We start from the raw sequence: 24,185 nt of genomic DNA, 5'->3' as shown, positions 1-24,185 counted from the left end.
AGAAATAGCATGATGTGCTTTGCTTCCTTGGACAAAGCACTTCCAGGTGCCTTCCCCCTCCTTGTCCCTCCTTCTACCTGGTCTAATTGAGTCTCCACCTCTTTTTGGGGCAGGGAAAAGTCTGTTTCTGTGTTCTAGGGACAATTTCAGGTGGAGCCTGGAAGTTTTTCCCTTCCATGCATAAGAAATAATCACAAACCAGGAGATCTTACCCCTCTGCATTGCTTGTCTGGCTATCCAGGGAGTCAAAAGCAGCACGACTGCAACACAGGAGTGAAATTCAGTCTGGGCCAGGGTAAAATCAAGAATTATGGCTGAATCCAAGACTGATGCACATCCCCTTGTATTATTTAAAGCAGGAGATTTTTAGCTGGCTGGCAAAATCCAATTTCCAGGCGTTCCTTTGTTTGGCAGAGGGAAAAGCAACCCCAAATATATCAAACACAGAGGCAGTGACTGAGAGCTTGCAGTGCCTCTCGTGAACTTGGGCTGCATTCAGATCAAAGGAGCACCACGAGAGATCCTGAATAATACACTGAGATATTCTGAGCAATATTTGATGCACCTAATTACCGAGAACGTGCCTGATGGGAGTTTTCCAGGAGCAGGATCAATGCCCTGCAGGTCCTCACCCATGGGTAGGATCTGGAGATTGCCAGCCTGGAGCAGCAGTCACTGATTCCAGCTAAAAAAACTCGTGAATCCAAAGGGAAAAAAAATTATTTGAATGGTATTAGAGTTGTAGCCAACCTGCTGAAGGCCTAAAACAACTCCACAGGTGAGGATGGAGCTCTTCCCAGTTTGGTCCAGTGGCAAATGGGACAAAGATTTGGCCTTGAAATGAGAGCCCAGGTTAAACCAGAGCTCCCAAACCTCCCCTGGATTTGGCCACACATTTCTCAACGCCCAAAAAAAGCTGGAATCAGCCAATTCAGGACCCCAATTAACTCTGTAAAAAGATCTTGGACTCCAACACTCATCCACCAGCTCCAAATCCCAATGAGTCACCCCATCCCAACAACCCAAGAGAGGCTCCTGGCTGATCATTTCATCTTCTACATGGATCACTCGTAACAGAGCTGGCTTTTCTGAAGCTCTGATCTTTCTTTTGCTCTGCTATTGACCAATTTTGACCAATATTTGACCAACTTTTGACCAATATTTGACCACTATTGAAAATTCCAGCTATGCTTATTCCAATTTTGACCAATATTGAAATATTGAAAATTCCAGCCATGCTTATTCACTTCCTCCAAATACCTGATCCTCTTCCATGGAAAATAAAATCTGGAGGAAGAACCCAATTAAATGTGCAACTCCTTGCAACCTTTGGTGTCAGGTGGGGAAGCAGCAGCAGCAGCATTGGAAAACACAGGATCTTCAGGAAAACCTAGCATGTTATTAGGTTTGATGAGATCTATTTTCCTGATGGCTTCGGAAAGATCTTTGTGCTAATTAGCTAAGAATACCACTGAATTATTTAATTATCTCTACTTTTGTGCCATAAAATATGTTGTCATATCACACTCTTGTCTTGCTGTTGCTCTTCATCGTTAATGATGCCTTTAGAGTTCCTGATTTCCTTTGTTCTCCCTCTGCAAGTGGTTTTTTTGGTGGTGCTGGGGAAGGAGGGGAGAGCGGAGAGGGGAGGCCAAGGAAAAAGATCAGGTTTTAAAGAAATTTTTACGTGTGGGAAAAGCTTTACACATGCTCAGCTCCAGCTCCCTGTGCCATACCAAAAATCGCAGTTCAAAAAGCTATATATTTATTGCTAATCCAACCAGGAATGCTTTCCAGAGGGGGAAAAAAAAGGGGAGAAAATATCACTCGGGAAACAAAAAAATTTTAAATCAGCAAGGCACGGTTTTGGACCAAGGAAGAGGTAAATTATGATAATTACTCCGACTGGTAGGGTCCTTAAGCATCGCTAATTAGCATTTATTGCCTGGATTATTGAAACAATGTGTGTGTTCCCAAGAGTGAGGAAGAACTGGGATGCTCTTTCCTTGGGAGCCCTGGGAGGAAGGCAGGGCAGCAGGAATGCGGCACAGTTGGCACCAGAAGCTCCTCTCCCGAGCCTGGAGAGCTCCAGCCTCGTGCAGGAGCTGGAATTGGACCTTTGGGAAACCCAAGCCTTGAACTCTTCAACCCTCCCTGCCTTTCCCCACCATCTTCACTCACCGAAATCAGGGTGGGAAAAGGGGGAAAAAAAAATGATGGAAATGGTTTGGCAAGGGTGAGAGGTGCAGATGAAGGTGGAGTTGATGCTCTGGGAATGACTCTGGGTTCTGTTATTCCTGTTATTCCAAGGATTGGGCACAAAGCTGCTATGAATAAGCATTTTCGCTGCTCTAAAGCACTGAGGTTTGGCCAAACGCCTTCCCTACGGAGGGAATGAAAGGGTTAACAAATGCAACAGAAAATAGGAATATTGTGGGATTTCCAGCTGGCGTTTTGACCGACTTTGGGAAGAGCTTGCAGTCAGATTTCAGGGTAAACTGTGTTTTAATAGCGAGCATTTGTAATGCGATTTCAATTGGGAATTAGGAATCGATCAGGAATTAATCAATCACCTGATCAGCACTAGCCACTATGCAGCATCTCAGCTGCAATTTGCTATCTGGCCCAAGAAATCCTTAAGTACCTTGGAAATGATTCAGGGAAGAAAGGCAGTAAAAAAATTTTTTTTTCTTTTTTTTTTTCTTTTTTTTTTTTCCCCCCCAGCTGCAGCACTGTGCAACTTTAGGTCCTGTTAAACCCTTGGAAAGAAAAGAGCAACAATGGAAAACTGCAGAATGCCTTGGACCTTTTTTTTCCTTTTTTTTTTACCTTTTCCTGCCACCAAACCCTGTGCCTTTCAACTTGGGAGAGCAACTTCCAACTCAGCCACAGCGAGGTCAAAGTCACCGAGCTCAATGCTACAGTTGCTGCTCAGACAAACCTCCCTGACACCAGAGTTTTGCAAAATTTACACGATTTTCTTTAAAAAAATAATTATATTTAAAAAAAAAAAAATCTCATGCCTTTGCTTTTCTTCCTCCTTCTTAATTATTAGCATCAGATATTGCACAGAATATTTAGCAATGGGTTATATCAAATACAATGGCAGCATGTTAGATATACTTTTGATTGAAACTACTTCCAGCCTGGTGGTTTTTATTTTAGTGCTGAAAAAGACCTTCAATCCTTATTAAGCTTTACTTATTCTATTTATTGCCTAAATTACTGCCTGATATTTATTTTCTCTTCCATTTTCCTCGTAAGAGGTAAAAAAAACCCCTCTTTTCATCCACAGATTCGTTTTCTTCCAGTGAAAACCCAGAATTATGGAGACTGATAAAATTATTGTTGGAAAAAACTCTGTAACACTGAGAGAAGAAAGCCTTGGAGCTGTAAGAATAAAGCAAAAATAAACCCCAACTGCAATATCCCTCCTTTTGTCTGCAGAAGGTAAAAAAACGCTGCAGGAACCCTTCTGCATTTGAGCTCTACCTGCTCAAAAAGGAATCATTCCGGTTGGATATTTATCGTGGATAAAATAAATTTTATAAAACCGAGTTTTAGCAGCGTTGACATTGCTGCAGCTCCCCAGGCACGGCTGTGGCTGAGAATTCCCTGAATCTGGAATTATGGAGTTGGGAAAGGAAGGGAAAGGAAGGAAAAGGAAGAGAAAGGAAGAGAAAGGAATGGAAAAGCAGGGAAAAGAAGGGAAAGGCAGGGAAAGGAAGGGAAAGGAAGGGAAAGCAGGGAAAGGAATGGAAAAGATGGGAAAGGAAGGGAAAGGAAGGAAAGGGGAAGGAAAGGGAAAGGCAGGGAAAGGAAGGGAAAGGAAGGGAAAAAATGGGAAAGGAAGGGAAGGGAAAGGAAGGGAAAGCAGGGAAAGGAATGGAAAAAGATAGGAGGAAGGGAAAGGAAGGAAAGGGAAAGGCAGGGAAAGGCAGGGAAAGGAAGGGAAAGGCAGGGAAAGGAAGGGAAAGGAAAAGGGTGGGGGGAAGCCTTCAATCCCAGCCGCTATTCCCTCCTTTTCTCCTTCCTCGCCTTCCCCCCGGAAAATCCGCGTCGGGGCAGCGCAAGATCCGCTCTCCCCCTTATTTTAACCCCCCGGCGATGATTTTCTTTTTTTTTTTTTAATTTTTTTTTTTTCCCCTGGGCTCCTTCCCCGCGGCCGCTCTGCCCCTTTAAAGCCGCAGCCCCTCTAATTGATGTCTGCGCCAGTCTAGACCGGCAGCGCCGCGCAATTAGGCTGCGCGGAGCGGCGCGGAGCCTGCGCGGGGTCCGTCCTCCCCCTGTCCCCCCAGCCCAGCCCAGCCCAGCCCTGCCCTGCCCTGCCCTCCCCGCCCATTGTTTTGCCGCAGCCCCGCGCAACCCCCGCCCCGCACCGCGCAGCCTGCGCGGACACAATAGCGACCCCCGGGGACCCCCGAGCGGCGCGGGGATGCGGGAGATGCGCGGGGGATGCGCGGGGGGCTCAGCGCACAGAGCGCTGCCCCCTTCCCTGCTCCAGGAGGGGGGGAAAAATTGAGATTAAAAGCTGCGGGAAAGCACCCCCAAAATCCTCAAAAATCACCCCCAAAATGCCGAAAAATCACCTCCAAAAATCCCGAAAAATCACCTCCAAAATCCTCAAAAATCACCCCCAAAAATCCCGAAAAATCACCTGCAAAATCCCCGAAAAATCACCCCAAAATTCCCGGAAAATCACCCCCAAAATGCCGAAAAATCACCCCCAAAATCACCCCAATAAAGCTATTTTTTGCGTATTGACCGGACCAAGCTGCAGCGCTCTGTGTTCCAATTGAGAACGCCAAGCAGGTAACAGAAAATAAACGCGGCTCGCTTTGGGATTCAAGGAGGTTTGGAATAACGTGGAAATTCAGAAGTACAAGGCTTTCTTGGCGGTTTTTTTTTCCCCGCCGCTCAGTGAGATTACAGCGGCAAGAAAAAGCAGCTAGAATTCATCAAAAGGCAAAAAAAAAATCAAAATCGAACAAGCAACCTTTTCCAGTTCAGTGACTGTTAAACAACAGGAACCCGGCAAACATATCCTAAAGCTCTTAAATACCAAAATGTTACACCGTCGATTAATTTTTGGTGCATCACGTTTGTAAGTTCAAGCATTTGCATTCAAATATCAAACAGCAATTCGGTGCCATAACAAGGTACAGTAACTTCATTATAAATTGCCTTGAAGAACAGAGAGAAGAAATACAGTTCCAACCGTAATTAATTTTACAGCAACATTATATTTAAAAAAAAAAAAAAAAATCTAATGAAGAAAAACAGCAGCAGGAAACATTTGGAACATTTTTGATTCATCATTTACATCTCATATCGCCCGGAAAAGCAGCAAAGCTTGAAGTTCTAGAAAAGGACTCAAAGAAAAACTTCAGCATTTCTTTTCACTTTCCAACCATTAATACATGCAACCATTTTATTCTGCACTTTATTTTCCACCTATAAAACCCAACCCATCTCCTGCCTTTTTATTATTTTTTTTTCTCTCTCTCCATTTTTTTTTTAAATTTTTTTTTATCCTTTTTTTTTTTTTTTTTTTTGGTGTGTCCATAGAGCACATTTCCAAGATTTAAACTTGGGAAGCATGAGGCATGCTGGGATTTCAGCTGAGGTCAAGCACCAATGTACCGAGCTGTTACTGTTACGCTCTCAGGGTACTCTGTGTTGCTCTCAACAAGGGGGAGAAGGCAGGAAAAAAATCAAAATCGAGATGCTCTATGCAGTGGCCTGCAGCAAAAAAAAATCTCCCTCTTTCACCACAGGCTTGATATGAATATTCCCACATATGCAAATAGATATATTTCTGGTTTTATTTACCTAGAGAAATGAATACAGAGGTAGCATCCGTCTGTGGATCTCCACGCACACACCTCGATAACTGTATTTACATGCATCCATATCATGTATATCTTATCTACACACGCATATAGAATAATCACTCTCCGTGTGTACACACATACACCCCCATAGCTGGAAAATTAGCTCGTGAATATACACACACACACACACTTGAAAAATTTTAAAAAAATATATATCTCTGTGGTAAAACCGCTGATTTTAATTTGATTTTTATACGGAAAATGGCCATAACCACCGCCCTGCATCAGCCGATGGAGCCTGAGGAGGAGAAATACACTTATTTTTGCCTTAAAAGGTCTCTAAACACTATTGTATGTGTGTGTATACTGCTCTAAATATACACACCCGCGCTCGCACGTATACACATAGAGAGAGGATATATTTATAAAATAAAATAAAGATGTCAAAGCACAACTCACAGCTCCCAAGAGCCTAACCCGTGGATTTAAAAGCTAAACATCACAAGTTAGGGTCTCAGGGATTGAGAGGGGCGCAACAAACTAGTCCTTGCAAAAAAAAAAAAGAAAAAAAAAGAAAAAAAAATTTAAAAAAAGCCCAAACCAACGGGGATCAAAAAAATAATAATCATTAAAAAAAAGATCAAAAGGAGAAAGAGGAAAAGAGTAGCAGGCAAGTTCAATTCATGGCTCAAGATTACAAAACAGGACACACAGGTGGAAGGAAAGAGCTTCTCTAAGGACCCTCTGTTGAGAGAATACATTCCATTTTTAATCGTTTATACACAAAAAAAAAAAAAAAAAAAAAAAGACATGGCGCGGCAGGTTCCTTACAGCTCCCAACAAGGTCGCTTGCGACAAATACCACGAAAAAGTCTCCGCATTTAAATAACGAAGAGGAAGTTTGGGGCAGTGACGGAATTATTTTCATTGTTTCAACGAGCAGGAATGCAGAAATAAGAGCAGCGATCCGCAGGCTCTGCCGGCCGCTGGCACAAAGCGTGCAGCAGCAGCAGCAAGGCGCTGCCTTCCCCGCCCCCTCCGCCAGCCCCAGGGATGGAGAAAAACCCCCGAGTCGCCACGAAAGCAGGTAGAAACTCACCGTTCGGCGGCGGGGGAGGCTCCGCTGGGCGCCGGGGGGGCCGGGCGGTGCGGTGCGGTGCGGTGCGGTGCGGGGCAGGCTGCGCGCCCGCCGGCTTTGACACCCGAGCGCTGCGCTGCGCTGCGCTGAGCGTGCGGGGTGTGCGCAGCGCTGCCGGGGGAGGGAGGCGGCCGAGGGAGGGCGGCTGTGTGCAGCTGGGCAAGCCGCTTGCATTTTTAAAACATCTCGCTCTCTCTCTCTCTCTCTCCCCTCTCTCTCTTTTTTTTTTTTTTTTTTTTGGTTAGGCAGAAAAAAAAAAAAGAGGTATAGCGGGAAAAAGGGGAATAAAAACAAAAAAAAAACAAAAAAAAAAAGAGGCGGTGGGGGGGTGGGTGGGTGCGGGGAGGGAAGGAAAAGGAACCGAATTCCTCCGCAGCTCCTCTCTCTCTCTCTCTCTCTCGCCTGCCGCCCTCCGCGCTCCCCGGCAATGCCGCTGCCGCCGCTGCTGCTGTTGTTATTATTATTATGATGAAGAGACGGGGCTGGGGGGCTGCGGGAGCCGGGGCCAGCCCGGTGCCGGAGCGAGCCCCAGACTGTCAGCGGGGAGGAGGAGGAGGAGGAGGAGGAGGAGGTGGAGGAGGAGGAGGAGGAGGAGGGAGGAAGGGCGCGGGCAGCAGCGCCGCAGCCCCGGCCGCCCTCCCCTGCCAGCCGCCGGCCGGGGCTTCAAAGGAAAACCTGGAGAAAAAGCCGCTCGCCCGGGAGAGGAGGGTGCCGAGCCCCGCACTCCCACCCCGCACACACACACAAAGGGACTCCATCCCGCACCGACTCCTCTCGCCGAGCACCTTGTGCACCCCCAGCCAATGGAAATTTACGCGGCCATAACCCAGAGCAGGATTTCGTCCCCAGCTTGCCACCTCCTTCCCTCCGCTCTTCTCTCCCCTTCCCTCCCTCCCTTTCCTCCCTCTTTCCCCCCCCCCCTCCGCCCCCCCGCCCAAATAAATAATACGGATCCGCACCCTCCACCCAGCTCTGGAACCGCTTTAGGCCCGGCGGCATCAGCGCGGAGAAGCCGAACCGTAGCGAGGGCCCGAGGTTAAAAATGCAGAATATCCGGCGCTGCCCAAGGCAGGTCCCCCCCGGCCGGCCCCGCCGGTAACAGGCACCATTACGGAACCATCATCATCATCATCATTCACTCCGTCCTTTTCTCACCTCAGGAGTCTGAGCCCATTCACCAAAGTCCTTCCTCGTCCAGGAGCTCAAATCTTTTTTCTTTTTTTTTTTTTTTCTTTTTTTTTTTTTCTCCTTCTGGATCAGCCAGTCCCGACATCATTAAACTATAGTCCTCCTCTTCCTCCTCCTTCCTTCTCCCCCTCTCTGTCTCCCCCCTTTTTTTTTTTATTTCAAAAAGGGGGAGTGGGGGGGTGGCTGGGGGGTGTGGGGGGGAAAGCAGACATAGCTGCATGAAGTGGCTGCCTTTTCGAAAGCACATTTAATCTTTCCTGGCTCCCCTAGGCTTCGATGAAGTAGAAGGGAAAGGAGAGGAGAGGGGGAAAGAAAAAATCTAGGCAAGGGAGGCTGTTGAGGGACAGAAGCATCAGGCTCAAATCAACGACCAGATGAAAATGTACTAGACCACACTGCCCCCTCTCTTCCTCTCGCTCTGTCTCCTTCCCTCTCACACACTCTCACTCCTGGAAAGCTTCAGTGTCTGGTTACAGACTCTTTTGGATCCTTCCCCCCCCTCCCCACCCTCGCCCTTTGCCAACTATCCTAGAGATTCCTTGCATGCCTACTTAAATCTTTAACAGAATAAGGACCCGGCTCCCCCCGCCGCCAGCCCCGCACACACACACACACACACACACACTCTCTCTCTCACACACCACTCCCGGTCACCCCTCCCCAATAATCTCTTAAGCTGCCGGGAGAAACCCGCCGGCGCATCCCCGGCCGCGCCGCATCCCCGCCGGGTACCAACCGCGGCACCCTCCGGGCAGCCGCTGCCCCTCCGCCTTCCCGAGGGGCTGCGGGGGCTCGAGGGGAAGGCGAGGGGGAAGCGGAGGGGCTCTGCAGCCCTTCTCCGCCCCGCGTCCCTCCGGCTGGCTGTGGATTTTAAAACAATAAAATCCAGCGCTGGCTCTGCCGGGTGCCCCCCGCTCCCCCCCTCCGCCACGCCGCAGCCGCCCGTGGAAATCGCACGCCCCGCGTCTGCAGTGAGGCAGGCAGACTGCCTGGCTCATGCCCGTGATGACTTTAGAGCTGACAATCTCCTCTCCTCGACCCCCCCCTTCCCCTCCACACCCACCCCTGCGCTCAATGGCAGCGCTGCTGCCTCTCGCACCAGACTATATTTGCAATATGTGCTAATTTACCAGCTATATGCCCTTGGATTTTAAAATGAACTCATCAGTCAATGTTTCTAGTACCGATGCTCCCTCTCTCTCTCCCTCACACACACCCTCCACTGCAGACATGTTACTCATTCTCCAAGCATTTCCTCCCCGAATGTCCGTCAGACGCATATACACTTCATTGATCAAACCAAATCCCCTGATAACAATAAATAATAATACAGACAGTTAACATCAGCGGGGAGTGGAGCGGGGCGGGGGGGGGCGCGGGGGGAGAGACAAAGATGACGACTAAATCTGCATTGTGCTTCAGGATTCTCAGCCCTGCCTTTCCCAGGGATGCTCCGCACAATGCGGGGCGCAGGTAGCCCCAAAACCGAGCCCACACCTCGGCCCGGGGCCTCCCCCAGACCCCCCGAATTCTGGGGGTGGGGATGGCTGATACCTGAACCCACCCAGGCTGCGAAAAAAAAGGTGTTTGTAGGAACAGGAGGTGGTTCTGCCTATGGAGGAGAGGAAGCACCTAACGCAAAATGCAGCAATAAATCCAGGCGGTTTCTTTGTTAACGCTGAGCGCTGCACAGACGCTCAGGAATTAAAGGTATCCGGGCATCCGAAGAGCCGAGGATTTCCAGAAACACCTTCTCATCTCCCCCTGAAATCCGTTTCCTTTGTACTGAAGGCAGGGAGCACCTATGCAGGAAAGCAGGTTAGGGAGATGGGCTGTGAACCATCCCTCTGCTACACGTGCCGGGTGTTTCAAGGGCTTTAAGAGCTGAAATTCCCCAGTTTTCTGGGGCTGAACCAGGGGAGGCAGGAGCTCGGGTTTGCCCCTTGGGATTTTGGCTAGTTAGACATCTTGTGTGGGTCTGGCAGAGAGAAAGTGGCTGCAGTGTGAGTGTTCGGGAAGTTGGGGAGGGTGGGGCTATCTAGAAATCTTTGACTCACTGGGGTAACTCCCTGAGCACAGGAATCAAATTGTTGCTCCAAGCAAACTGCATTTTATGAGCGGCAGCGGCCTCAGAATGGAGTTCTGCATGCACACAGAGCTGGAGACAGCTAAAATAAACGCACGGAAATAAATATACAACCCGTAATTAAATTATTGGGTGCAATGCAGGAGTCCCTGGGTGATGGAAGAGGTGGGATTATGCAGCAAAGTCAGGCTGGGAATCCACGGATATAAATTTTCTTATTTATACTGGCATAAGCCTGATTGGCATCAGCCTAGATAGGGGAAGAATCAAACCCTGTGTACTGAAGGATCTAATCTTTGGGAAAAGTAGAATGGATTAGTGACTGTATCTGCCAACCATCCTTTCACTCCCTTTCGAGTCCCTCACCATCCCTGCTAGATTTTGCCATCACACGCAACATTTCACATCCACTGCCTCCTCATCTTCCTCCCCAAAAAAATAATGTTTGATTTTTTTTTTTTCTTCCCAAAGTTTTGCAGCAAACACATGATTTCTTGATACACTTTACCCAAGCCTTTGGAGGATACTTATTTCAAGCAGTTAACACCTGACCCCAATTTTTGTGGGTAATTAGTGAGCTAGATAACCACACAAAGTGGGTAATTATTTAGTACCCAAGGGTACTGTACGAGAGGGTAGAGGCTGGCGGTGTTAACAAAAGCACATCCCTAATTATTGTATCCACACTGATGTTTTAAGAATAGTTACTTCCACCTAATGATCCATGATAAATCAGTAAACTCCTTTTGCCTCCCTCAGAATAGGATAACCAAGGGCAGGATGGGAGGGCAGAGCCAACAGGAGCCACAATTTCAATATTTTCCGAGAAAATCGAGAGGAATCCACTCGGGGAAGGCAGCAGGACTGGAAGTGCCTGCTCTAGGGACAGACATCCCAACCATTTCCAGCCTTCCCAACCATCCCTAAGAGCCACCAGGCTGCTTGGCAAGGCTGGAAAAGCCACGGAGGAAGTTTGTATTGAGCGCCTCAGGCTCTGCTTCTTGCTTAGGTAATGATGGATCCTCGTGTTCAACAATAACCTCCATCGTGTTCTAACCAAGCTCAGTCTTGCTCCTGGAAAATCGCTTCAGAGCTCTACAAATGAGGTGTTTTCTGTTTGGGGAAGGTCAGAAATGCCAGGGAGGTGCACTAGGGGAGGGGAAAAAATCGTATTTGATGAGTTTCAGTGATTCCTCACCGCTAATATTTATGTTGCAACAACCACATTGTGTAAAACATTACATCCTCAGGAGGTTTTCCCTCAAATTTAAGAAGGAAGAAATGGGAACTGTGTTGAAATAGAAATTAATAAGATTCAGCTCTTAAATCCATACCAATATCCCCAAAGCAGGTGTCAGAGGATGAGACCACACTGGTTTTGGTGACAGGACAAGGAGCAATGAAAGTAAAACACAACAGAAAGTAAAACACAACAGAAAGTAAAACACAAGTTCCACCTCAGCCTGAGGAAGAACTTCCCATGGAGGTGGCAGAGCCCTGAACAGCTGCCCAAAGGTGGGTTTTGGATTCTCTCTCTGGAGCCATCCCAAACCCACCTGGATGTGTCCCTGTGCCCAGTGATGTTGGACTGGGTGACCTCCAGAGCTCCCTTCCAACCCCAAATGTTCTGGGATTCTCTGAGAAAAAAAAAAAAATCAATCAGCAGCAGCACAGGATGAAGAAGTGATTGCTGCAAACAGCTCCCTGACCTGGAACACAACAGCTCCCATCCCTGAGCACTGGGTTGAAAAGCTGGATTGGAGCATTTCACACTCACTTCAGGACATCCTCCAACCAAGACATTACGCTCAGAGGAAAAGCACTTTCCCTTTTTAATTGCTTTTATGAATCACCGCCGACATCCGGACACTGCATTTACTGGAGCCCAGCAGCCCTGTTTTGCAAAGGCTCAAATTCCAAAATGTTCAAGGCCCCCCAGGCTGGCAAAAATAAACAAAATAGAGGTGTTGTTCTATTTGATTTGATCCCATCTTTGCATTGAACTCGTCTTGCCAGGCACTACACAAAATGCCCCAACTGGCAGCATCACCTGGCCCTGGGACCCCAGGAATTCAAAATTTAAACAGAGAAAGTTTCAGGGGTTTCCACGACTTCTCGTATTTCTCTGTTCTGTGGTTTGTTTGGTTTGGGTTTTTTTGGTTTGTTTTTTTGGGGTTTTTTTTGGGGGGTTTTTTTTTGAGTGAAATAACCACAACTGAAAGAGGCCTGAAAATTGTTCTCATATTTAAAAAGGGGCCAAGTCTCTGCAGTCCATTTATAAATAAATAAAATTGCTATTCCCCCCCCACTAATCCTCTCAGGGACGTGGTTTGCAGGAAATTCTTGCAGAAATGGGAGTGAAAGAAAGTTTGCAGAGAGGAGCTGGAAAAGAGAAAGGAAGAATGAATTTAATCATGGAGACAGGATCAAAGCAAGGAGAGACCTTGCTAGGTGCTGGTACAGCAGAAAGTGGAGTAAATACAAACTATTACCATTTTTTTCCCCCAGATCAATTGGAATTAGCAATTCAAAGGGGAAGACACACAGGAGAAGGATGTTCAGCCAGGGAGGAAGCTTTAGGGACTTCAGCATTAGCTATAAAACCTTGAGGCCTTTTTGAGACAAGTCAATAACTTCACTCTGGGCAAAGCAGACAGAGATCAGTTAGGAAATAGCTTCAAAATAATGGTTAGAGCTCAACCATGTGGACAGATCATATGAGAATAGTTTACAATTTAATAAAATGTCTTCAGGGGAGCAAAAAGCATTCCCTAATAGAAATGAAGAATTCTAATGATGTGAGGAAAGGTGCAAATCCAGAGTGTGCAGCACATCCATGGGGAGCAAAACCAGGCAAAGGTGTCACGATTTGGACATTTCCACACCAGTGCTGTTGACAAGCAAAACCACCTCATTTGAGCCTCACTGTTTTGCAGCCCAATTCCACACCAAATCACCGATCAAATCAATATTCTGTGAAAATACAGAACCATCAGGACAACACTTACACATCCCTGGAGTGCTGTGAGTCCTTGGGAGGAGCTGCTGTGTCCAAATTCCTTTGGTCACCTTCATCTGATCTGTAATTCAACAGAGATTGGGGTTAAAAATCATCTCAGTCCCAATTCACCACCAAATCCTTTTCCCCTCCAAACCAGCAGGGTGTTGCCTCCCCCAAGCACTACAAAGTGGTGATTGGATTTTCTCCCCATTCCCAAGTTTTGCCAGCAGGTTCTCCTTAAATTCCAACTCCATCCCTCCCTGGGCAATGGGGAACAATTGAAATGATAAAGGTGAGGAAGCAATGAAATGATTGGATGCCAAGGTGGGTAAAGAAAAGGAAAAGGGGAATGGGGAAGTGGGAAAGGCTTTGGGATTTTGCACTTAGTGAAAGCCAGAATCAGGGATCAGGAAACTCAGGATCAGGGAAAAGGGAAGAATTCAGCAAAAGGTCAGCCAATGTCACAGAGGGATTTGGAGAGAAAGGTTACAGAGGCTGATCTGTCCACGATCAGAGAAGTGGGAAAACTGTACCCAAAATCTGTGTTTTACCTCTGGGGAGTTACCAACCTGCCTGATCCTGAGTCCTCCTAGAACAAAACTGATTTAACCAAACTAAAACTCCAATTTACGTGGGTGAAGTTGCACAAAAATGATTCCATCACTCTTGCATGATTTGCCAATTCCACTTCTCATAAAGCACCCAAACCCCTCAGATCTCACAGTTTCAGGTCTACCAAAAGCTTCAAGAAAGATTCAATTCATTTAGAACAAAACAAAAGCTCCAAGACCATCGCTGTTATTTCAGATAAATCCAACCTGGTTTGGGGATAAAACCTATTAAGGCTTGAGGCTTCACACTGAAATCTGGCAAATTTTGAAGCATATCAGTTGCTAAGAGATGGAGCTGTGTGAGTATTTTAAGCTACAATTTGGCTACAAAAAATGTCTGGTCAGCATGTGATGCTTTTTTAAACTTTAATTCAAATTTCAATAAAATCATTGCATGAAAAGGTGGTGTCCCTCAATCAACTCTTTCTTTTTTCTTTTTCTTTTTATTTATTTTCTGAAAAAGTTAATAAAAATAATCCCTGCTGTAGCTGTTCAATTGGAAACTGCTGAACCAAAATTCAAGTCCAGAAACACATAGGAGGTTTAGGGACATTTTGGGAATCTGAGCTGGCAGAAAAAGTAGAAAATTAAATTAGAGATCCCTGGGACTTAGAGAAGAGTTAAAATGAATTGTGTTTCAGTAGGAAAGGGGTGCTGGGGTCACTCTGGAAAATAAAGATTGCAATTCCAAGACTGGAGGGCTGCAGCCCACAGATCCATTCCCATCTCCTCCAGGAATTCACTGTGGATTATTTTCAATTCTTCCCTACAGAAAAACACCACAAATTGATGACATAATTCTTGCGCCTAAGACAGGAGTTGGGACTCTGAGCTTTAATTAATATTTGTGAAGAGCCTTGAGAGATCAGAGCAACCTGAGGAACCTCAAAGTGTTGAATTCCTCAACATCCCCCAGACCTGGCAGAACCTTCACCCTTCTCACCAGCACTGCTTTCTTTTTAAAGAGAGCTGGAATTACTTGTAAGATAAAACAAAGAGATCTTCCCTAGATTTTCTAGATCCCTAGATCTTCCCTAGGTTTTCTACCACAGCAGTTGATATAACTTAAAGAAGGAAAAAAACCTCAAAACATACTTTTCAAAAGAAAAAAAAAATTCAAGTTTCAGGCATTGTTTAAGAATGAAACCAAAGGGCAACAAAAAATCACATTTGATGAGTTTTAATTACCCATCACTGCCAATATTTATGTTGCAACAACCACACTTCTCCCGTGGAAAACATCACCTCCTCAGGAGGTTTTCCCTCAAATTTAAGAAGGAAGGAATGGGAACTGCATTGAAATAGAAATTAATAAGATGCAGTTGTTAAATCCACCCGAAGGGATCTCTCCTCACTGGGCAAACTGCAGGCTGCTGAGATATTTAGGTGTTGCTGCCACAGAAATAAAAGCTTTGGGCTTCCCTGGTGGAGAATTCTGTCCAGACACAGAGAACTTCCCACCCCAGCTCCTTCCCAGCCTCTCCACCGGTGTTGGGAGTGGATTAAAAAGCAGGGAGCCCCGTCTGGAGAGGGATGTGACAGCCAGGATGAGTGTCAGGACTCACGTTTGGCCCGGCAGACACTGCTCAGTGTCTGTGCCACAAATAGCTGCTGCTGCCCCTCTGCACTTCTGCACGGCTTCACTGCAGCCTCTGCTCCACCCTGAGCTCGCAGCTCCTCCTGCCTAGAACGCAAAAAAACAGAGTTAACACTTCCAGGAGAGGCGACGTGAGGGAGACAGGCAGGGAAATCTGAATTTCAGCTTATGTGTTGTGTTAATAAATAACGTTATTTAGGATTTTTCATGGGTTGTAACGGCGTTTTCGAGCTGATGGCATAAAAATGGGTTTAGGGGATAAATGTTATCAGTGTTAACTGTGTGAAGCTAAAAAAAGGTGTCAGCACAGAGAGAGTCCATCAGAAACATTTCTCCCCAGTGTGATCCTTGCAATTCCACAGTGTCTCTGAACAGCTCATCCATGCTCAGCTCCTCTGCCTTTACAGCTCTCCCTGAGAGCAACAAGGATCTCTGTTTTATAGGCAGGGAATGGAACCAAAGGAAAATAAGTGACTCATCCCAGACCCCACAGGGAGTCCACAGCACAACTTCTGGGCCTGCACTGAGGGCTTAGCAAAGAAAAATAAATGGTTTTACTCAGAAGGGTAGAGGCTGTGCAAAATAATTTTATTATTGCCCCATCAATAAGAAAACAAGACAAGCCCCATGAGCTGCACACAAATTATTAAAATAATAACAATATTCACCCACCTGGTGCCTCCAGGAGATCCAAACTCAAGATTCCCACAGGAAGCACCAATTCCCAGAGGAACCAAAACCTCCCAAACCCACCTTTACCTGGGATAATTCAGGAAAAACTCCCAATTCTCACTGCTGGACCCACATGGGTGGTCCTTGCTCCTTGTTGGAACTCCTCATCCAACTGCAGCAGCAGCTCCCAAGTGCTTATTTGATCACTTTCCTGCTTAATTGCCATTTTTAATTACTCGCAGGGCAACAACAAAAAGTCAATCTGGCAACGGAAATCCATTCTTTGAACAACTCCTGCCTCTTCCCTCAGACACAGAGTATTGCTCTATAAGCCATTCCTGATTAATAAGGGGCCCTCGTGGGAAAGCCACTGGATTTCATTTCCTTCAACTCCCTAAAAAGCAAGGGCAAAAGAACCTTTATTTCATCGTGGCAAGATGACACTGTTTTTCCCCCCCTTGCCGTTTTCCTTCAGGAAGATATATTAGCACTACATTTGCTCCTCCATGTGGTGGGATTTCTTAAATAAAAACGTTATGTTCTATACGTCTGAGCTTGGAAAGAGGAGCTGCCATTAGCCTGTGAACCATCCACGTTCGCTTCAGACTTGGCCAGCCACCTCGAAAACCTGCCAAAGACCTCTCTGGCAGCCTCTTCCCCGCAGTTCCAGGAAAACATGGAATATTCAAGGAATTTCAGGGCCTCCCGGCTCCGTTTGCCACCACTCCCCTTGCCCACTTAGAACTGAATCACAGGCAAATTGCTCTAATGCCCCATTAAAGATTTAAAAATGGTCTTCTCCGGAGGAGGCTATCTGAGGACAAATCTGGGTTAATATATAATGCAAAAAGCCCCTGTTCAGATGTGATGCAATGTGGCAGGAGGCAGGCAGGGAGCTGCTTCACAGTGCTGGAGCTTCCCAAGGGAATTCTGTCCTGATTGAGGCTTTTAAAGCTCCATCAGCTAGCCAGGCAAAGGAGAGATTGGTTTTGTGCTCGCTGTTATTCCAGAAATGGCTTCTAAATGATAGAGGGGAGGTTTTGATGGGATTTTGGGATGGAATTCCTTCCAATGAGGATGGGGAGGCTCAGGGATAAAACAGCCCCTGGGTCCCTGGAAGCATCCAAAGCTATGCTGGACAGGGTTTGGAACACTCTGGGATAGTGGAAGGGGTGGAATTAAATAATTTTTAAGGTCCTCTCCAACCCAAACCATCCTGGGGTTCTCTGAAATTTCCCCTGAGGTTTCAGAGCTGGCTCATGTAAGAAGCAAACAAAACTCACAGCAGAACTCATCCCTCCTGGGGCTCAAGGCAATGCAGTCCAAGATGTGCTCAAAACTCACCTGTGAGCTCTTAGGGACATGGGGGTGACCAAATGACATCGATTCTGTGACCAAAATTCAGAGCAGAATCCATGGCAATGGCAGCTGGATTTCCTTTGCAACTTAACTTTAAAGGAGCCAACTCCCTCCAAAGAGGAAAATCCTGAGTGACCCAAGTCACTCCTCACCAAGAGCAAACACTGGCCCAGAGAGAGGCTTTAAATATTAAAGAGAAATTAAAGAGAAAGAGGCTTTAAATATTTTGGAGAGGGTTTGTCTTCATCCAGGGAATAAAACCTCCCTGTGTGATTTTGGATGTCAAGCAGGCTTTTCTTGACTCCCAGCATTAATTTATGGATTAAACGTCTAACCCTTGGCTTGAGTATGGATTGAGAGTTGCCTGTTGCTGGGAGCTGACAGAGCTGCCCCGTGGACACCCCCATGTCACTGAGTGCCACCTCCAGTCCTTCCTTGCACACCTCCAGGTGTCCCCTAATGCCACCACCTCCCTGGGCAGCTCCTTCCTGTGCTTACCAGCCCTTTCCATGAGGAAATTCCTCCTGATGTCCAACCTGACCCTCCCCTGGCACAGCTGGGGAAACCTGTCCCTTGTTTCCTTTTGGATCTATTAGGTGCTGCAATAAACAAAATATTTAAATTAACATTATATTATAAACATATTTATATTATTATATATTATAAACCTTATTTTCTTAGATTATAAAATTATTGTGTTGTGTCTCATTAATATACAAATAAATACATTTCTGACCAGTGACTTCTACCCTAGAACAGCCCTGAGCCAGCAGCCTCACCACATCTTTACCAACACGGGGAGCAGTGCACACTGATTGTATTTTTCCCATTAACACCTCCGCTGGTTAACTCCTCATTCAATAATTATTCCCACATGCAAATGAAGGGATGAACGTGCCTGAACTCTTTCAGGGCTGTTGCAAACTAAATTCCTTTCCCACTTCAAAAAGGACTGGAAGGGCACTCTTGGAAATCACCTCCAGCCACAAGATCTGCAGCAGAGAGGAGCAGAGCCTTCCCTTCTTCTTTTCTTCCCTTCTTGCTTCCTTCCCTTCTTCCCTGCTTCTTCTTTTCTTCCTCCCTTCTTCCTTTCTTCCCTTCTTCTCTCCCTTCTTCCTTTCTTCCCTTCCTCGCTTCCCTTCTTCCTTTCTTCCCTTCTTCCTTTCTTCCCTTCCCTTCCCTTCCCTTCCCTTCCCTTCCCTTCCCTTCCCTTCCCTTCCCTTCCCTTCCCTTCCCTTCCCTTCCCTTCCCTTCCCTTCCCTTCCCCTCTCCCTTCTTCCCTTCTTTTCTTCCCTTTTTCCCTTCTTCCTCTCTTCCCTTCTTCCTTGCTTCTTCCCTTTTCTTCCTCTCTTCCCTTCTTCCTTGCTTCTTCCCTTTTCTTCCTCTCTTCCCTTCTTCCTTGCTTCTTCCCTTTTCTTCCTCCCTTCTTCCTTTCTTCCCTTCTTCCTTTCCCTTCTTCTCTCCCTTCTTCCTTTTCCCTTCTTCCTCTCTTCCCTTCTTCCTTTCTTCTCTTCCCTTCTTTTCTTCCCTTTTTCCCTCTTCCCTTCTTCTTCTCTTCCCTTTTCCCTTCTTCCCTTCCAATTTCCCTGCTTTCCCTCCTCTCCCTGGTGCTTTTCCAAACCCCCACCCTGCCCATCCAGCAGGCTCCTTGCTGAAAGGAAGAGCAGATCCCCAACCCCACTCCTGGAGCCACTCTGGGATGCCACACTGCTGTTTGTTGTCCCAGGGGATGAGAGGCCACTTCAAACACAAGCCAAACAAACTTGTCCCTAAAGCCACAGCAGTGCCATTAATCCGGGAATGGGTTTGACCTGCTGTTTGCAGCAATTCCTTAAATCTCACTTAAGCTGAGCCACACAAAGGGGCTGTGGTGACCCCAAATCAGCCCCAACCTGAGCTGCTGCAAACACAGATCTCCAGCCAGGGTGGTTTGGGAGGGAAATTGAGTCACACTGGAAAGGGGATGGGGAGGCAGAGCCAGGTGTGACCCTCACTGCTGAGGAAATTTTATTATTTCTACTTATTATTTATTAATAAATTTATTGTTTATATCATTAGAATACTTCTATTATTTTATTTATTATTTCTGGTCGTGCCAGGCTTCCAGTAAACTCATGGAATGAGGAGGGAAAAGGCCAAGTTTAGGTGCAGATCTGTGCTCTGACTGACCTGTTTTGTCCCCAGCCCTCCAGTGATGTCCTGCCTGGCCTTGGCAAAGTCACTCCCCTCCCTCTGCTCCCATTCCCGCTGGAAAGGAATCATTCAGAGCTCACACATTTGAATAATTACCAGTAATGCTGCAGCACTGCAGTTGTTAGCTGTGAAAAGGGCAAACATCCACCAACCCTTCACTTTCCTTTGCCAGTCCTTAATCCTTTGGAGGAGCCAAACACAGAGCAGGCAACACTCCGGAATTCCCAAAAATATCTGCCCAAATCTGCCCTTCCCGCTGGTTTTTCCCTGCACTTCATCCCAAACCTGATGGAGTCTAAGCTCAGTTCCAAAGTTATTACAACAAGAGACCATAATTCTAGGTATGGTTATTGAAAACAGAAGTATCTCATCTGTTCTAGACCTGCAAAGTTCCCATTAACTTCTAAAAGCAATTAGGTGCTTTTTAAAAAAAATTAAATACTGGTGGGAAAGGATTGCTTTGTAAATAATTTTCAATTTGCCACTATTTAATTTCACTACATGCCTCCTTACAGTCACTTTGTGGAACTGAGAGATTCCCAGTCTCTCTCCTCATCCTTTCTTTTCCTCAGAACATTCATTGGGTTTTTTTTGCTTTGTGGTGGGATTGGTTCAGTGCATCCATTTCAGATGTATCTCTGCTCAGGACCAGCTTTGCTGGCACTTTTTTAGCCACTTTTTATCCTCTCAGATCAGGCAGAACAGCTCCTGTGCTGTCTTAGTGTCTTTGGACCCCAAAAATCTCACTTTAGCGTCACACAGGGGTTTATCCACTCCGATTTTACAGGAGGAACAAAGCCTCAAATGTCCATAAAAACTTAAAATTCATGGCTTGAGTCATAAATCTTCTGGATAGAACAAAAACAAGCAGCAAAGTCTGGTTGCCCATCAAGAATTCAACGACTCTCAGAAGGGATCTGGAGAGGAGGGGATGGGAAGGAGGAGCCACTGCTCGTAAGACAGAAGGAAAAAATTTCAATTTCTTTCCATGTCTGCCCCAGAAACCTGATTCTTGAACTTATTTCACCAGGAAACAGGGCCATGACATTGCACAAAGAGGCTAATTTCACCCTATAGCATGGACAGATTCTTTGCTCGGGGAGAATACATTTTATATTTTGAATGTATAAATCTAAATATATGCAAGTGGGACTGCCTGGAGCAGCAGCAGAGTCAGGGCAACCAGGAGTTTTGTCTTATTTAAAGAGTAAAGAAAAATGAAGGGAGATGTATTCCTGAATATTTTGGATTTTTCTCTGCTATGGGAAATTTCCAAACATGAGATTTCTTTTCTGTTCCAGTTGGTTTTTATTGCTTAAACCCTGTTAGTCCAACAGCACAGTTAGGAGTTTATCTCTGACTGAAATCTGAGTGGACACAGAATTTACCCCAAAAACTCACACAAGAAATGCTGAACTCCACCTGGCTTCACATCCAAACCCCCAAGAAGAGGGAGAAGCAGGAATGAGAAGGAAAAAATTGGTTAAAAAATGAAAGATGTGAGTTCCCAGCTCTGCTCTGGCCTCAGACTGCTCATTTCCAACTATTGAGCTGCTCCAGCCCAGCTCATTCTTCCACTTTCCAACTGCACTGAGCACTGCAATCGATGGCCACAGCTAATTGAAAGGACATCTGTGTCCCCTATAGATTCAGATTTTATACTTTTAAACCCTAAAACACACAACTTCCCTCTCCTGGCATTCCCAGAGGCGTGAGGAGCAGCATTTCTGAGCTCTGGGGAATCAAACTGTCTCATTTTTAACTGTCTGAGCAGCTCTGAGGCAGTGCTAGAACCCAGATTAATTCCTGCACAACCCCATCATCACCACCACCATCATCATCATTACCATTTAGCTCCCAAGGTTGCTGTGCTTGGAATTCCAGTTATGACACGAATTCTATACATTTCCCCACAGATTTAGCCATGGCATCAATAGAACACTCAGGGCCTTATTCATGGCACAATGAGTCATTCTGGCATTCCTCTCCATCTCATCCCGCTCCTTACAGAACTTTGATGCACCAATTTCACTGTGCTTAATGCATCTGATTGAGGAGGGTGGCAGCAGAGCTTCAGCTGGGTGTGGAAATTGATGGAACTCACTGGTTAAAAAAAATAAAAAAAAAGGAAAAAAAAAAATCCCTCTAATGGTGAAAGTTTCATCTTCCCCAAGCATCAGAGCCACATGAAAACATGAAGCAGAAGAAAATCTGCCATGAGCACCACTGTGAGTATTTTCTTGCTGCCCAGCAAGCCAGAAGAATAAAATATTTCAGAGCACAGCACTTGAGCAGTAATTCTGGGCAGATCATTTCAGTGGTGCTCTACAAGAAGCTTAAAGGCTTCCCTTAATATTCACTTTACAACTGTGGCAAACTAATGCTGGCACAAGACCACAACACATTTCCCAAATCATTTCCCTAATGACCTGAAGCTTTCAGATGGGCTGGTTGTATTTTTGGTGTGTGATTTGAACGAGGATTGGGTTGAAAATTGAAGATTAAGGCAGAGGTGTCACCTGTCTCTCAGGAATGCACCTGTATTACAAACAGTGCAGAATGCCTCCACTGCAAATACAGGATGATTTTTTTGGTCAAAACTGACTTAATCTAGGCAGAAAAACCCTAAATATCAGGGTTTAGCATTCTCAAGCAGCTGGAATACAAAGTTTTTAGGGCTCCCAGCCAGTGGGTGTTTGTTGTCAGTCAATCCAGGCAAACTGGGATTTGCTGCAAACTGCTCTGAATTCTGTAACTGAGAGATATCAGCACAAATTACCATTTTACCTTCTATGTGTCCTTTCAGCCTCCTTCCTGACTGCTGGGTGCATGGCTGGGATTTCTGGGTGCACAGCTGGGATTTCTGGGTGCTTTGCTGGGATTTCTGGGTGCACAGCTGGGATTTCTGGGTGCTTGGCTGGGATTTCTGCAATTCCTGCAAAGCTGGAGCAGAACACCCTCGGAGGTCACTGCTCCTCTGTCAGATCTGCTTGAGATTAGAAAAAGGTGTCAATTGTTGGGAAGAAGGAAGGCACAGTGACACAACTGTACAAGAGCTGTCCTTTCACTGGAAACCATTCCAAGACCTCACAATTCCTTGGATTTTTGCACTTTTCCACATTGCACATGTAAGCACCAGTGCCTATTTTTGGTCCTTATATCCAACAAGTCCCAGCAGATTTGGAACCCATCTCACTCCATTCTCTTGGACATCATTTCCCAATCCATCCCCAGGCCAAGAACAGCCCAATCCACGATCCAGGAGGGAGACCAGGGATGGAAGTGGAGTGTGCCACCTCTTTTCCATGCATTCCCTCCCCAGGCTATTCCTGCTCCTTCCCTTCACACCCAGAGCCCCAAAACAAGGCCAAAGTTTCCATTTCACTATCGCAGCGCAAACACGCTGCCGGGAGGTGGATTGTTTCTTTTCCATCCCACATTCCAGTGGGAAACATTCCCTGAAAAACACTTGCTATCTCCCTGGCTATCCACAGGCCGAGCTGAATCAAAACTGGCAATGGAAACCAAGCAAAACAGGACACTTTTGTCCCTTTCTCTGCTCAAGCTGAGAGAAACAAACCCACCAATTAAAGCCACCTTCATTTTTCGCTTCCTCCCCTTCTCATTTGCAGCTCCTGAGTTGTTCCTTCCCTCGTTGCTAAAGGTCCAGAACTGTAACAGTGCCACATTCTCCTGGAAATCTACTTAAATGGCATCTGATGGAAGCCATATGATGGGAGCTTAATTACACAGAGGGCATATGGAAGGCATATGACACGGGGACATATGGAAGGCATATGATAGAAGGGCATCCGAGGACATATGATGGGAGTCTAATTAATTGACAATACATTCCTCTCATCAGGGGGAGAGCTGGAATGCTGTTTTGTTCAGAGGGAAAATATGCACATTGAATTATGTGCTCACCACTGACCATTCTGCTTTTTAATTATTCTTCCTCGGGTTTTGGATGAGGGATGGAGCTTTTCATTTAGGTCTCGTGAAGTTATGTGTGATGGGATTATTGTAAATAACCAATTTTTTTTGGAGCTCTGATGGAGTTTGGAGTGCGCAGAGCAGATCTGAAATGTTACCACCATAAAGAAAAAAATAATAATAAAAAAAAGAAGATCCTGTTCCTATTTGGGACAAGAATAAGAATTAAATAAATAAGAATTAAATAAATAAGAATTAAAGAAATAAAGAATTAAATACAAGAAAAAGAAGCACCAAACTGCTCCTCCAGAAGTCCCAAACAGGTTAAAAAAAAACCCCAACCCTCGTGGAAAAACTCTGCCTTGGATGGGAATCAATGCAGCTGAAAATCTGCACTTCCATCTGCAAAGAGATTTACGGGGGGGAAATAAGGTAGTGTCTGAAACGTGCCAAAAAGATTCCTCTTTTTTTTAACTACCTGCATGTGTTTGGTGCATGTGCCTCCCTGAAACACAGATCCTCTCCTTGTCCTGAGGAGCTGCAGAGCTAGAAGCCACGGCAGGGATATCT

General features: G+C 46.0%; 1 protein-coding gene and 1 long non-coding RNA gene across 2 annotated transcripts in view; one reads left to right on the top strand and one right to left on the bottom strand.

Annotated features, from left to right (window-relative positions):
• The window catches only part of LOC146427502 (uncharacterized), a 91,585-nt gene that overhangs the window by 1,127 nt on the left and 66,273 nt on the right, over positions 1–24,185 (bottom strand). Inside the window, exons 9-11 of the transcript XR_014856379.1 lie at positions 22,467–22,665; positions 15,424–15,542; positions 13,255–13,326 (exon numbers count right to left, since the gene is read on the bottom strand). The gene's annotated coding sequence lies outside the window, so the exon portion shown is untranslated. The remainder of the gene's footprint in view (positions 1–13,254; positions 13,327–15,423; positions 15,543–22,466; positions 22,666–24,185) is intronic.
• Positions 8,368–12,212, top strand: LOC146427503 (uncharacterized). Its single transcript, XR_014856380.1, has 2 exons — positions 8,368–11,651; positions 11,683–12,212. It is a non-coding gene; the product is annotated as an uncharacterized LOC146427503 (long non-coding RNA).

Source organism: Lichenostomus cassidix, chromosome 24 (genome assembly GCF_008360975.1).
Source record: "Lichenostomus cassidix isolate B80296 chromosome 24, HeHo_3.0, whole genome shotgun sequence".
Taxonomy (NCBI): Eukaryota; Metazoa; Chordata; class Aves; order Passeriformes; family Meliphagidae; genus Lichenostomus; species Lichenostomus cassidix.
Note: the sequence above shows the minus strand (reverse complement) of the source record. Positions and strands in the feature narration are given on the sequence as shown.